At 42.8% G+C, this 12367-nt stretch overlaps 1 protein-coding gene across 20 annotated transcripts in view; it reads left to right on the top strand.

Moving 5' to 3' along the window:
- Window positions 1–12367, top strand: part of GAPVD1 (GTPase activating protein and VPS9 domains 1) — a 129609-nt gene that overhangs the window by 34043 nt on the left and 83199 nt on the right. The gene's annotated exons all lie outside the window — the stretch shown is intronic.

Genomic DNA, 12367 nt, shown 5'->3' with positions numbered 1-12367 from the left:
AGCCAAAGATTGCACAGCTAGGGAGTGGCAAACCTGAGACTTGAGCCCAGGTACTCTTGCTCCAGCGTTTAACTCCTAGACTGCCTCTGGGATCTTATGCATATTGTTCTGCAGTTTGCTCATTTCGCTTAATGATGTCTGATGGACATCTTTCTTTTTTGTTGTTGTTGCTGTTTTTCGTTTTAATTTTTTTCAATTTTTAAATTAAAAAAAATTTTTCTTTGAGACATCTTGTCACCCAGGCTGGAGTGTAATAGTGTGATCTCGGCTCACTGCAACCTCTGCCTCCTGGCTTCAAGTGATTCTTCTGCCTCAGCCTCCCAAGTACCTTGGATTACAGGCGACTGCCACCATGCCTGGATAATTTTTGTATTTTTAGTAGAGACGGGGTTTCACTATGTTGGCCAGGCTGGTCTTGAACTCCTGACCTCAGGTGATCCACCCACCTGGGCCTCCCAAAATGCTGGGATTACAGGCGTAAGCCAGCACGCCCAACCTAAATTGTTTATTTTTTTGATGGACATCTTTCTACATGGTTTGAGTGTACCATTACTTATTTAACTTAATGCCTTTCAAACTTAATCTTGTTGCCAGGCATGGTGACTCAGGCCTATAGTCCCAGCACTTTGGGAGACCAAGGTGGGTGGATTGCTTGAGCCCAGGAGTTTGAGGCCAGCCTGGCCAACATGGCAAAACCCTGTTTCTGCAAAAAATACAAGAGTTAGTTGGGCATGGTGGCACATATGTGTAGTCCCAGCTGCTCGGTGGGAGGCTGAGGAGGTAGGACGATCACCTGAACCCGAGGAGGTTGAGGTTGCAGTAAGCTGTGATCTAGCCACTGCACTCTAGCCTGGGGGACAGAGCGAGACTCTTTCTGAAAAGAAAAAATAAAAAGACAATCTTGTTTAACATTGCCAATTTCATTAGTAATGATTTCAAGTTATATAAAAAGTCAAGGTTTTTGAATTGGAATAGTCATGGAACATTAGTATTTCCTAAGTAATGCATATTAGCTATTCATGTGTATTGATATTGTCTCAGTTGAGTTGTATAATAAAATCCGAGCTTAACCCACAAACCATTTATTACGAATGAGTTTAATTATTTTTGTAGTTATTCTGTCTTCTTTAGCTCTGGAAAATTAGTGTATTGAGGGTAAAATCAATAATCTGTTTGGATTTCGTTTACTTTTGACATCTTCCAGAATTCTGTTGTTGTCACAAGAAGTCTGTTGTGTTGATTTGAACTGTGAATACTATCTGACATTATATTACCTGTATTTTCAAAGTAATTTGCCTTTCAATTCCTTGTGCTTGTGCCAGGCAGCGTTAGTTGGTAGTAAGCCCATTCTTTTTTCTACAATGTTTCACTCTTGCTTCAAATATACCAACTATTCTGTAGGCCAGAGTTCAAAACAAAACAAAACATACGAAAAACCAAATAATACTGACTAAAGATACTAAAATGTCACTTGTTTCAAATTTTTTCTCATTTAATATTTACTGCCTAATTTTGAAGAAATATCTTTCCAGTCTTTAATAAAAATGTTACACCTGTAATCCCAGCACTTTGGGATTACACAGGCGGATCACTTGAGCTCAGGAGTTTGAGACCAGCCTGAGCAACATGGTGAAACCCCATCTCTACAAAAAATACAAAAATTAGCTGAGCGTGGTGGTGTACGCCTGTAGTCCCAGCTACTCAGTACGCTGAGGCAGGAGAATTGCTTGAGCCTGGGAGGCGGAGGTTGCAGTGAGCCGAGAGTGCACCATTGCACTCTAGCCTGGAGAACAGAGTGAGACCCTGTCTCAAAACACACAAACAAATTTCAGATATGCTCATTGGAATGTGAGAAGATATTTTCAACTAAATTTAGTTGCAGGTTTTTTTGTTTTGTTTTGAGACAGGGCCTCGCTCTTGCCTGAGATGAAGAGCAGTGGGACCATCACAGCTCACACCAGCCTCAAACTCATGGGTTCAAGCAGTGTTCTCACATCAGCCTCCTGAGAACCTAGGACTACAGGTGCATGCCACCACGCCTAGCTAATTTTCTAAATTTTTTTTTCGTAAATATGGAGTCTCCCTATGTTGTCCAGGCTGGTCTTTTGAATTCCTGGCCTCAGGCGATCCTCCCACTTTGGCCTCCCAAAGTGCTGTGATTATAGGTGTGAGCTACCATGCCCAGCCTTAATTACAGTTTTCTAATAATGTTTTCTAATAATTTTGGAACTAAGTAGCAGCTTGACTGATTCCTAATTGGAGCATTGCTCTTTATCAGTCAGTCATTTTTAAAATTAATTATAAATTCAAACATTCATTCAGCACCTGCTAAATGCCAGTCACTGTGCTAAGTAATGGGGATACCGGCATGACAATGTCCCTACTTCAGGGAACTTGGAGTTTTGTTGTAAAAACAACATTTTGTTGCAGACAATGTAAAGTGCTGTGGGAGAGATGAACCCAAATGAGGAAATATCTGAGTCAAGGGACTGTACTTGGTTTGAGCTACACCCTGATACCTAAGTGTGATTTAACTGGCCAATGAAAGGAGTGGACACAGGGCTCTAAAAACAGAATGTATAGAAGTGTAGTTTGTGAAAACTAGTAGAAATTGTCACTGGAAAGTCATGTATCCCTAATATATTGTGTATCCTTCAGTATCCCTAAGGTAATATGCCCTCCATCAAGATCAGACCTTGCCTGTCTTGTTCATCAGTGCTTAGCACATAGGAGGTATTTAATAATTAACATCTGTTGAATGAATGAGTGAAGGAAGTGTGTTAAGTAAAGCATACTATGCTTGTCTGTTTTTTTTTTTTTTTTTTTTTGAGACAGGGTCTTGCTTTGTATCCTAGGCTGGAGTACAGCTCACTGCAGCCTTGACCTCCTAGGCTCAAGCAGTCCTCCTACCTCAGCCTCCCAAGTACCTGGGACTCCAGGTGCATGCCACACCCAGCTAATTTTTAAATTTTTTTATAGAAACAGAGTCTCACTATGTTGCCCAGGCTGGTCTTGAACTACTGTACTCAAGTGATCCTCCTGCCTCAGCCTCCCGAAGTGTTGGGATTATAAGCGTGAGCCACTGTACCTGAACTTGTCAATTTTTTGGAACGAGAATGAACTCATTATTTTAGTATATTATTAATGCCTGACAATTTTTAGATCATGTAATTTCACAAAACATAAAATGAGCAAGAAACTGCTCCTGCACTGAAGGGAGTAAGTTCTGTAAGGAGAAGTAAATGTAAATAAATCGTCGTGATTCAACATGATATTTGTAAAAAAATTTGCAAGAGACACTCATCTATTGTATGGATTGGTTAAGTCCCTGAAAAGTGGTGGATAATTTAAAATGCTCACATTAGGCTGGGTGCGGTGGCTTATGGCTGTAATCCCAGCACTTTGGGAGGCCTAGTCGGGCGGATCACCTGAGGCCAGGAGTTGGAGACCAGTCTGGCCAACATGGTGAAACCCTGTCTCTACTAAAAATACAAAAATTAGCTGGACGTGGTAGTGGGTGCTGGTAATCCCAGGTACTCGGGAGGCTGAGGCAGGAGAATCACTTGAACCTGGGAGGCGGAGGTTGCAGTGAGCCAAGATCATGCCACTACCCTCCAGCCTGGGCGACAGAGCGAGACTCCATCTCAAAATAAATAAATAAGTAAAATGTTCACATTAGGCCAGGCAAGCTGGTTCATGCCTGTAATCCCAGCACTTTGGGAGGCCGAGGCAGAAAGATTGCTTGAGCTCAGGAGTTCGAGACTAGTCTGGGCAATGTGGTGAAACCTCATCTCTACACAAAATACAAACATTAGCTGGATGCGGTAGTACATGCTTGTAGTCCCAGCTGCTTGGGAGGCTGAAGTGGGAAGATTGCTTGAGCTTGGGACATCAAGGCTGCGGTGAGCCATTATCATGCCACAGTACTCCAGCCTGGGTGACAGAGCAAGATGCTGTCTGGGAAAAAAAAAAAAAAACTCACATTAAAATTATTTGATTGATAAAATGCAAGGGATAACATTATAGCAGGTCATTTTAAAAATGGCAGTCATGGCTGGGCACAGTGACTCATGCCTGTAATCCTAGCACTTTGGGAGGCCCAGGAGGGCGGATCATCTGAGGTCAGGAGTTTGAGACCAGCCTGGCCAATATGGTGAAACCCCGTATCTACTGAAAATACAGAAATTAGCCAGGTGTGGTGGTGGGCGCCTGTAATCCCAGCTACTCAAGAGGCTGAAGCAGGGTAATCACTGGAACCTGGGAGGCAGAGGCTGCAGTGAGCCGAGATCACACCACTGCACTCGTCTGGGAGACAGAGCAAGACTCCATCTAAAAAAAAAAAAAAAGACAGTCATGTACTCTTTTGCCCTATTACATTAATGTGAATATTACATAAATACTATGAGGAAGGCCGGCTGCAATGGCTCACCCCTGTAATCGCAGCACCTTGGGAAGCTGAGGCAGGTGGATCACTTGAGGTCAGGAGTTTGAGAACAGCCTGGCCAAATGGTGAAACCCTGTCTCTACAAAAATACAAAAAAATTATCTGGGTGTGGTGGCACACGCCTGTAATCCCAGCTACTATGGAGGCTGAGACAGGAGAATCACTTGAACCAAGGAGGCGGAGGTTGCAGTGAGCCGAGATCGTGCCATTGTACTCCAGCCTAGGTGACAGAGTGAGACTTCATCTCAAAAAAAAAAAAAAAAAAAAAATTAAAAATTTAAAAAAAAAAAAAACACTGAGGAAAAGTATGTGCACAATAAAAAAAAATAGTTCTGCCAAAGTGTAGGCATCGGTATATAAAAATCTTTCCCATACATAATCCTCAGATAACATCATGATTTTTCCCAAATGTGCTTACTATTTGAACTATTATTTATTCAGTGACTTTTTTTTTTGATATGGAGTCTTGGTGCGATGTTCAGGCTGGAGTACAATGGCGAGATCTTGGCTCCCTGCAACCTATGCTTCCTGAGTTCAAGCGATTCTTCTGCCTCAGCCTCCTGAGTAGTTGGGATTACAGGTACGCGCCACCATGCCTGGCTCATTTTTGTATCTTTAGTAGAGATGGGGGTTCCACCATGTTGGCCAGGCTGGTCTTGAACTCCCGACGTCAGGTGATCCACTCAACCTTGGCCTCCCAAAGTGTTGGGATTACAGGCGTGAGCCGCTGCGCTGGCCAAAACATAGTTATTACAACTATTTCAGGAATGTTATATAGAATAAATGAGAAGAGCCGGGCACAGTGGCTCACGCCTGTAATCCCAGCACTTTGGGAGTCCAAGGCGGGCGGCTCACCTGAGGTCAGGAGTTCAAGACCAGCCTGACCAACATGGAGAAACCCTGTCTCCACTAAAAATACAAAATCAGTCAGGCATGGTGGTGCATGCCTGTAATCCCAGCTACTTGGGAGGCTGAGGCAGGAGAATCGCTTGAACCCAGGAGGCGGAGGTTGTGGTGAGCCGAGATTGCGCCATTGCGCTCCAGCTTGGGCAACAAGAGCAAAAGTCCATCTCAAAAAAAAAAAAAAAAAAAAAAGAATAAATGAGACCATCCATGAAAAGCCCGTAGTTGGTGTCTAGCACCTGGCAGGCCTGAAATGTGTGGTAGTTATTACTGTTTTTATTTCCTAAGCACCCTATTCTTTACTGTTGATCAGTTAAAACTCTTCAAGCTCAACTGTTACTACTACTTTTTTTTTTTTTTTTTTTGAGACGGAGTCTCACTGTGTTGTCCAGACTGGAGTGCAGTGGCGCAATCTTGGCTCACTGCAAACTCCGCCTCCTGGGTTCACGCCATTCTCCCACCTCAGCCTCCCGAGTGACTGGGATTACATGCGCCTGCCACCACGCCCAGCTAATTTTTTGTATTTTTAGTAGAGATGGGGTTTCACCGTGTTAGCCAGGATGGTGTCGATCTCCTGACCTTGTGATCAGCCCGTCTCGGCCTTCCAAAGTGCTGGGATTACAGGCGTGAGTCAACGTGCCCAGCCAACTGTTACTACTTCTAATAGCCTAAAAAAAGATTTGCTATTAGGTGGAAGTCAATATAAAAAGTAGCTTTTCTTAAACTATTCTGGCTGGAAAATATATTTCCTTTGCTTCAATTGATCAGAAATTAGTGCAAATGTAATATAGCTATGGAAATTTTGTTTCATGAAGTTTCTGTGTTTCATTTGTGATCACAGTGAACTGAAAGAAAAAATATTTTTAGTGTGATAAACACCATAATGTGTTAACAGATGTTAATGTGTTCCAGAATGTCATATGGGAGCCGTTCCCTTTTCTAGGCAGTGGTGGTTAGAGATTGTGATAATTACAGTGTTCGAATGCTGCTCTCAAGTTTGTATAATTTTTCTTACTGAAAAAAGTTGCTAACTCAGATACTTGAATTTAGAAGTATATTATTTGTTTAATTTAAAAGGTAGACTTAAATTTTTGTTATTTTTGTAGAGAACAGTCTTGCTATATTGTTCAGGCTGGTTATGAACTCCTGACCTCAAGCAGTCCTCCTGCCTCAGCCTCCCAAAGTGCTGGGATCACAGGTGGGAGCCACTGTGCCCAACCTAGAGTTTATTTTTTAGATCAATTTTAGCTTTACAGAAAAATTGAGATGATGGTACAGAGACAGCATCAAGATCAAGTCTTCATATTATTAACATCTTATATTAGCATAGTACATTTGTTTCAATTATGACAGTTTGTTACAATATTGTGAACTAATATCGATACATTATCATTAAATAAGGTTCATACTTTATTCCAATTTCCTCAGTTTTTACCTAGTGTCCTTTTTCTGTTCAGGATCCCATTCAGCATACTATATTACATTTAGATGTTATTGTGTAATTTTTAATTAGATTGTCTTGAATTAGATACATTAATGTATGTGTGTGGATTAAGCACACTATATTACTCATAATGCTCTTAAAGATAATTGGCTTTTTTTTTTTGATGGAGTCTCGCTCTGTCACCCAGGCTGGAATACAGTGGTGGGATCTGGGCTCACTGCAATCTCTGCCTCCTTGCTGGTTCAAGCGATTCTTCTGCCTCAGCCTCCCAAGTAGCTGGGATTACAATAGGCACCTGCCACTACACCTGGCTAATTTTTTAAAAATTTTAATTTTAGTGGTTCATGCCTGTAATCCCAACACTTTGGAACGCCGAGGTGGGCGGATCACAAGATCAAGAGATTGAGACCATCCTGGCCAACGTGGTGAAACCCCGTCTCTACCAAAAATACAAAAATTAGCTGGGCATAGTGGCGTATGCCTGTAGTCCCAGCTACTCGGGAGGCTGAGGCAGGAGAATCACTTGAACCCAGGAGGCGGAGGTTGCAGTGAGCTGAGATCACGCCACTGCACTCCAGCCTGGCAACAGAGCGAGACTCCGTCTCAAAAAATAAAATAAATAAAAAGTTTTAATTTTTATTTTTAGTAAAAACGGGGTTTCACCATGTTGGTCAGGCTGGTCTTGAACTCCTGGCCTCAAGCAATCCACCTGCCTTGGCGTCCCAAAGTGCTGGGATTACAAGCATGAGCCACCACTCCTGGCCTGATAGTCGGCTTTTACTTTTACTTTTACTTTTAGTTAAGTCTTTTACACATGTAGGTTTCATAATGTTAGCAGGTAGTCTGTTTTACCTCTTTAGTTACGACTTTGATATTTCCCACTTACTTTGATGAAAAAGTCATTTTGGTCAATTTTGTTATGTGATGGATATGGCGTCTTGTCTCATTGCCCCTAGGAAATGATAAAAAGTTACCCTACCTTTTAATTGATAAGAATAATGATATCCTACACTCTGCAGCAATTTATACTTTACAGTTATCTTACAGTATACCATCTGAGATAGATAAGGGCATCATCCCAATTTTGAAGATGAGGAAATAAACTTTGGTGAAGTGCCTAGCCACAAGTCACATTGCCAATAGGTGTCAGAGTTCAGTCTTAAATTCATCAGATCTTCTGACTCCAGTTTTAGTATTCTTTCGCCTATGTTAATTAAAATAGTCTTTGTAGAAATTAAGAAAGTAGGAAATGGTCTTTTTTTAATGACTTTCTAACAACATTATTTCTGAAATTATTGGGTTAATAAAGAGGTGATTCATTTGTTTACCTGAATTCTAGCTGTTACTTAAAGTTTATTTTTATATTTATTTATTTATTTATTTATGTTTGAGAGGGAGTTTTGCTCTGTCACCCAGGCTGCAGTGCAATGGCGTGATCTCGGCTCACCACAGCCTCCGCCTCCCAGGTTCAAGCAGTTCTCCTGCCTCAGCCTTCTGAGTAGCTGGGATTACAGGCATGCACCACCACACCCAGCTAATTTTGTATTTTTAGTTGAGACTGGGTTTCACCATGTTGGTCAGGCTGGTCTCGAACTCCTGACCTCAGATGATCCATCCACCTCGGCCTCCCAAAGTGCTGGGATTACAGGTGTGAGCCACCGCGCCCAGCTTATTATTTTTATTTTTTAGACAGGGTCGTGCTGTGTTGCCCAGGCTGAAGTGCAGTGTGGCGCAGTCTTGGCTCACTGCAGCCTTGACATCCCCGGCTCAAGTGATCCTCCGCCTTCAGCCTCTGGAATAGCTGACACCACAGGCGTACATCCCTCCACCTGGCTATTTATTATTATTATTATTTGTAGAGATGGGGTCTCCCTGTATTGACCAGGCTGGTCCCAAACTCCTGGGCTCAAGTGATCCTCTCACCTTGGCCTCCTGAAGTGTTGGGATTATAGGTGTGAGACACCACACCTGACCTTACTTTGAGTTTTGAATTGCTAGATACATATCATTAATTTGGGATACCATTAATTAGAAATTCTCAATAGCGAAAACTTGAAATGTGATTCTTATCCCATAAAAAGTTGGAAATATTTTTTTTCCTACCTTAGAGACCTTCTCTTTAGTCAGAGGAGTTCATTTAGATATAGTTGTTAACATTTGTAATATATGTATTTTCCTTGAAACTTTTTTTTTTCTTTTTTTGATATGGAGTCTCGCTCTGTCACCCAGGCTGGAGTGCAGTGGCATGATCTCAGCTCACTGCAGCCTCTGCCTCCCGGGTTCAAGTGATTCTCCTGCGTCAGGCTTCCCAAGTAGCCAGGACTACAGGTACGTGCCACCATGCCTGGCTAATTTTTTTGAATTTTTAGTAGAGATGGGGTTTTGCCATGTTGGCCAGGCTGGTCTTGAACTCCTGACCTCAAGTGATCCACCCGCCTTGGCCTCCCAAAGTGCTGGGATTACAGGCGTGAGTCACTGAGCCCCGCCAGAACTTTTTTTTTTTTTTTTTGAGATGGAGACTCACTCTTGACACCCAGGCCGAAGTGCAGTGGTGCGATCTCAGCTTGCTGGAATTTCCACCTCCCAGGTTCAAGCAGTTCTCCTGCCTTAACCTCCTGAGTAGCTGGTGGTGCACACCACCATGCCCAGCTAATTTTTTGTATTTTTAGTAGAGATGGGATTTCACCATGCTGGCCAGGGTGGTCTCGATCTCCTGACCTCATGATCCGCTCGCCTCGGCTTCCCAAAGTGCTGGGATTACAGGTGTGAGCCACCGCGCCTGGCAACTTTTTTTTTTTTTAAGGAGACAGGGTCTCATTATGTTGCCCAGGCTGTTCTTGAACTCCTGGCCTCAAGTGATCCTCCCTCCTCGGCCTCCCAAAGCACTGACTGACAGGCTTGAGACACCACACCTCTGGCCTCCTTCAGAATTTTAATGTGCAGTCATGGGTCCTTAATGAGAGGGATACATTCTGAGAAATGTGTCATTAGGCAGTGTCATTGTGTAAACATTATAGAGTGTGTTTACACAAACTTAGGTGGCATAGTCCCCTGCTCTCCTAAGCTATATGGCATAGCCTATTTTCTTCTGGGCTACAAACCTGTATAGCATATTACTGTACTGAATACTCTAGGCAATTGTAACATAATAGTAAGTGTTTGTGTATCTAAACATAGAAAAATAGTACAGTAAGAATATTGTATAAAAGCTCCATTATAATCTCATGGGCCCACTGGAGTTTCACCATGGTTGACTGAAAGGTCTTTATGTGGCGCATGACTGTATTTTGTAATTCATAAATTTCACCTTATCAGGCAGTGCCTCCTCTCTGTGCTTTGCGTTAGAGTAGATGTGCTTGCTTATCAGGGGTTGGCAGAGTTTTTCTGTGAAGGGCTAGATAGCAGATATTTTGGACTTGCGGGCCACATGGACTGTGGAGGACTCTGGCAACTATTCAGCTCTGCCATTGTGGCATGAAACCAGCCATAGATAATATATAAACAAGTGAGTATGGCTTCGTTCCAATACAACTTTTATTTATACAAACAGGCAGCAGGCTAAATATGACCTGAAAGTCATATTTTGCTGGCCCCTCGTGTATACCATTATGGAAAGATATAGAAATCCAGTGTGCTTCACTCTTGCCACTAAAATCTCCTTACTGTGCTCTCAGTGATAAGTGTTAAAACATGAGTTGAAAAACTTGAACTTCTCAAAATCTGATTAATATGCATGGGCATAATCTATTTCTTTTTTCTTTTTTTTTTTTGAGGTAGAGTCTTCCTCTGTTGTCCAAGCTGGAGTGCAGTGGCCCGATCTCGGGTTCAAGTGATTCTCCTGCCTTCTGGGTTCAAGTGGTTCTCTTGCCTCAGCCTCCCGAATAGCTGGGATTACAGGCATCTGCCACCACACCCGGCTAATTTTTCTATTTTTGGTTAGAGATGGTCTTTTGCCATGTTGGCCAGGCTGGTCTCAAACTCCTGACCTCAGGTGATCCACCTGCCTCAGCCTCCCAAAGTGCTGGGATTACAGGTGTGAGCCACTGCACCTGGCCCATCTGTTTCGTTTTTATAGAAAATATGGTAATGCTGTTGAACTTATTTTATTTTATTTATTTTTTGAGACAGGGTCTCATTCTGTTGGTCAGGCTGGAGTGCAGTGGCTCAGTCTTGGCTTACTGCAGCATTGACCTCCCTGCTCAAGTGATCCTCCTACCTCAGCCTCCTGAGTAGCTGAGACTACAGGCATGCGCAATCACACTCAGATAATTTTCGTGTTCTCTGTAGAGACAGGGTTTTGCCATGTTTCCCAGGCTGGTCTCAAAATCCTGGGCTCAAGTGATCCACCTGCTTTGGCCTCCCAAAGTGCTGGGTCCATAGATGTGAGCCACTTCACCTGGCCATATATATATTAATATACGTGTTTTGAGATGGACCTTGCTCTGTCACCCAGGCTGGAGTGCAGTGGCGCAATTATAGCTCACTGCAACCTCTGCCTCCTGGGCTCAATCAATCCTTCCACTTCAGCCTCCCAAGCAGCTGAGATAACAGCTGTGTGCCACCATGCCCAGCAAATTTTTTTATTGTTGTTGTTTTCTTTGTTTTTTATTTATTTTTTGATAGAGGTGGAGTTTTGCCATGTTGCCTAGGCTAATCTTAAACTCTTGGGCTTAAGCAATCTGCCTGCCTTGGCTTCCCAAAGTGCTGGAATTACAGGCATGAACCACCACTCCTGGCCAGCTCTTGACCTTACAGGTTTTCAAAGTCTAGTTTTTTTTTTTTACTACAAAGAAACTAACTTAGAAACTGCTCGTGAATTTCAGGAAAAAATTATATTTGTTATTTTAGGTATGCCTAATGTTAATTTAAAAATTCTTTGATTTTACTTATGTTCTTATTCATAGAGCAACTGCTGACAATGCAAATATTAGCAAAGATAAAATATTGAGAGCTGCTTATGTTTGGCCATGGTTTGGGGGCTGGGGATAGATACGCCTAAGAGATGCCCTATGCCTTTGAGGACACGGAAAGACAGGATATAGACATTAAAGATGAAAGTACAAAAAATGGTTTCAAATTGGTGGTATCAAAAGTTTCACCGGGCTCGGTGGCTCACGCCTGTAATCCCAGCACTTTGGGAGGCTGAGGTGGGTGAATCACCTGAGGTCATGAGTTTGAGACCAGCCTGGCCAACGTGGCAAAACCCCGTCTCTACTAAAAATACAAAAATTAGCTGGACGTGGTCGGGGGTGCCTGTAATCCTAGCTACTCGGGAGGCTGAGGCAGGACAATCTCTTGAACCCAGGAGGCAGAGGTTGCAGTGAGCTGAGATCATGCCATTGCACTCCAGTCTGGGCAACAAAAGTGAAACTCCATTTCAAAAAAAAAATCAGTGTGTCAGGAGTTCAGAGTTGAGATTTATTGCCATGTGCATACTGTATGGTTGGAAAGGAAGGTTTTATTGAGTCTGGTCTTGGAAATTGGAACATCTGCATGAGAGGGGGCCAGATATAAATATAGAAACATGACGATGAACTCAAAGTAAAAATGGGCCGGACGCAGTGGCTCATGCCTGT

This window comes from Pan paniscus, chromosome 11 (assembly GCF_029289425.2).
Source record: "Pan paniscus chromosome 11, NHGRI_mPanPan1-v2.0_pri, whole genome shotgun sequence".
In the NCBI taxonomy this organism is placed as follows: domain Eukaryota; kingdom Metazoa; phylum Chordata; class Mammalia; order Primates; family Hominidae; genus Pan; species Pan paniscus.
Note: the sequence above shows the minus strand (reverse complement) of the source record. Positions and strands in the feature narration are given on the sequence as shown.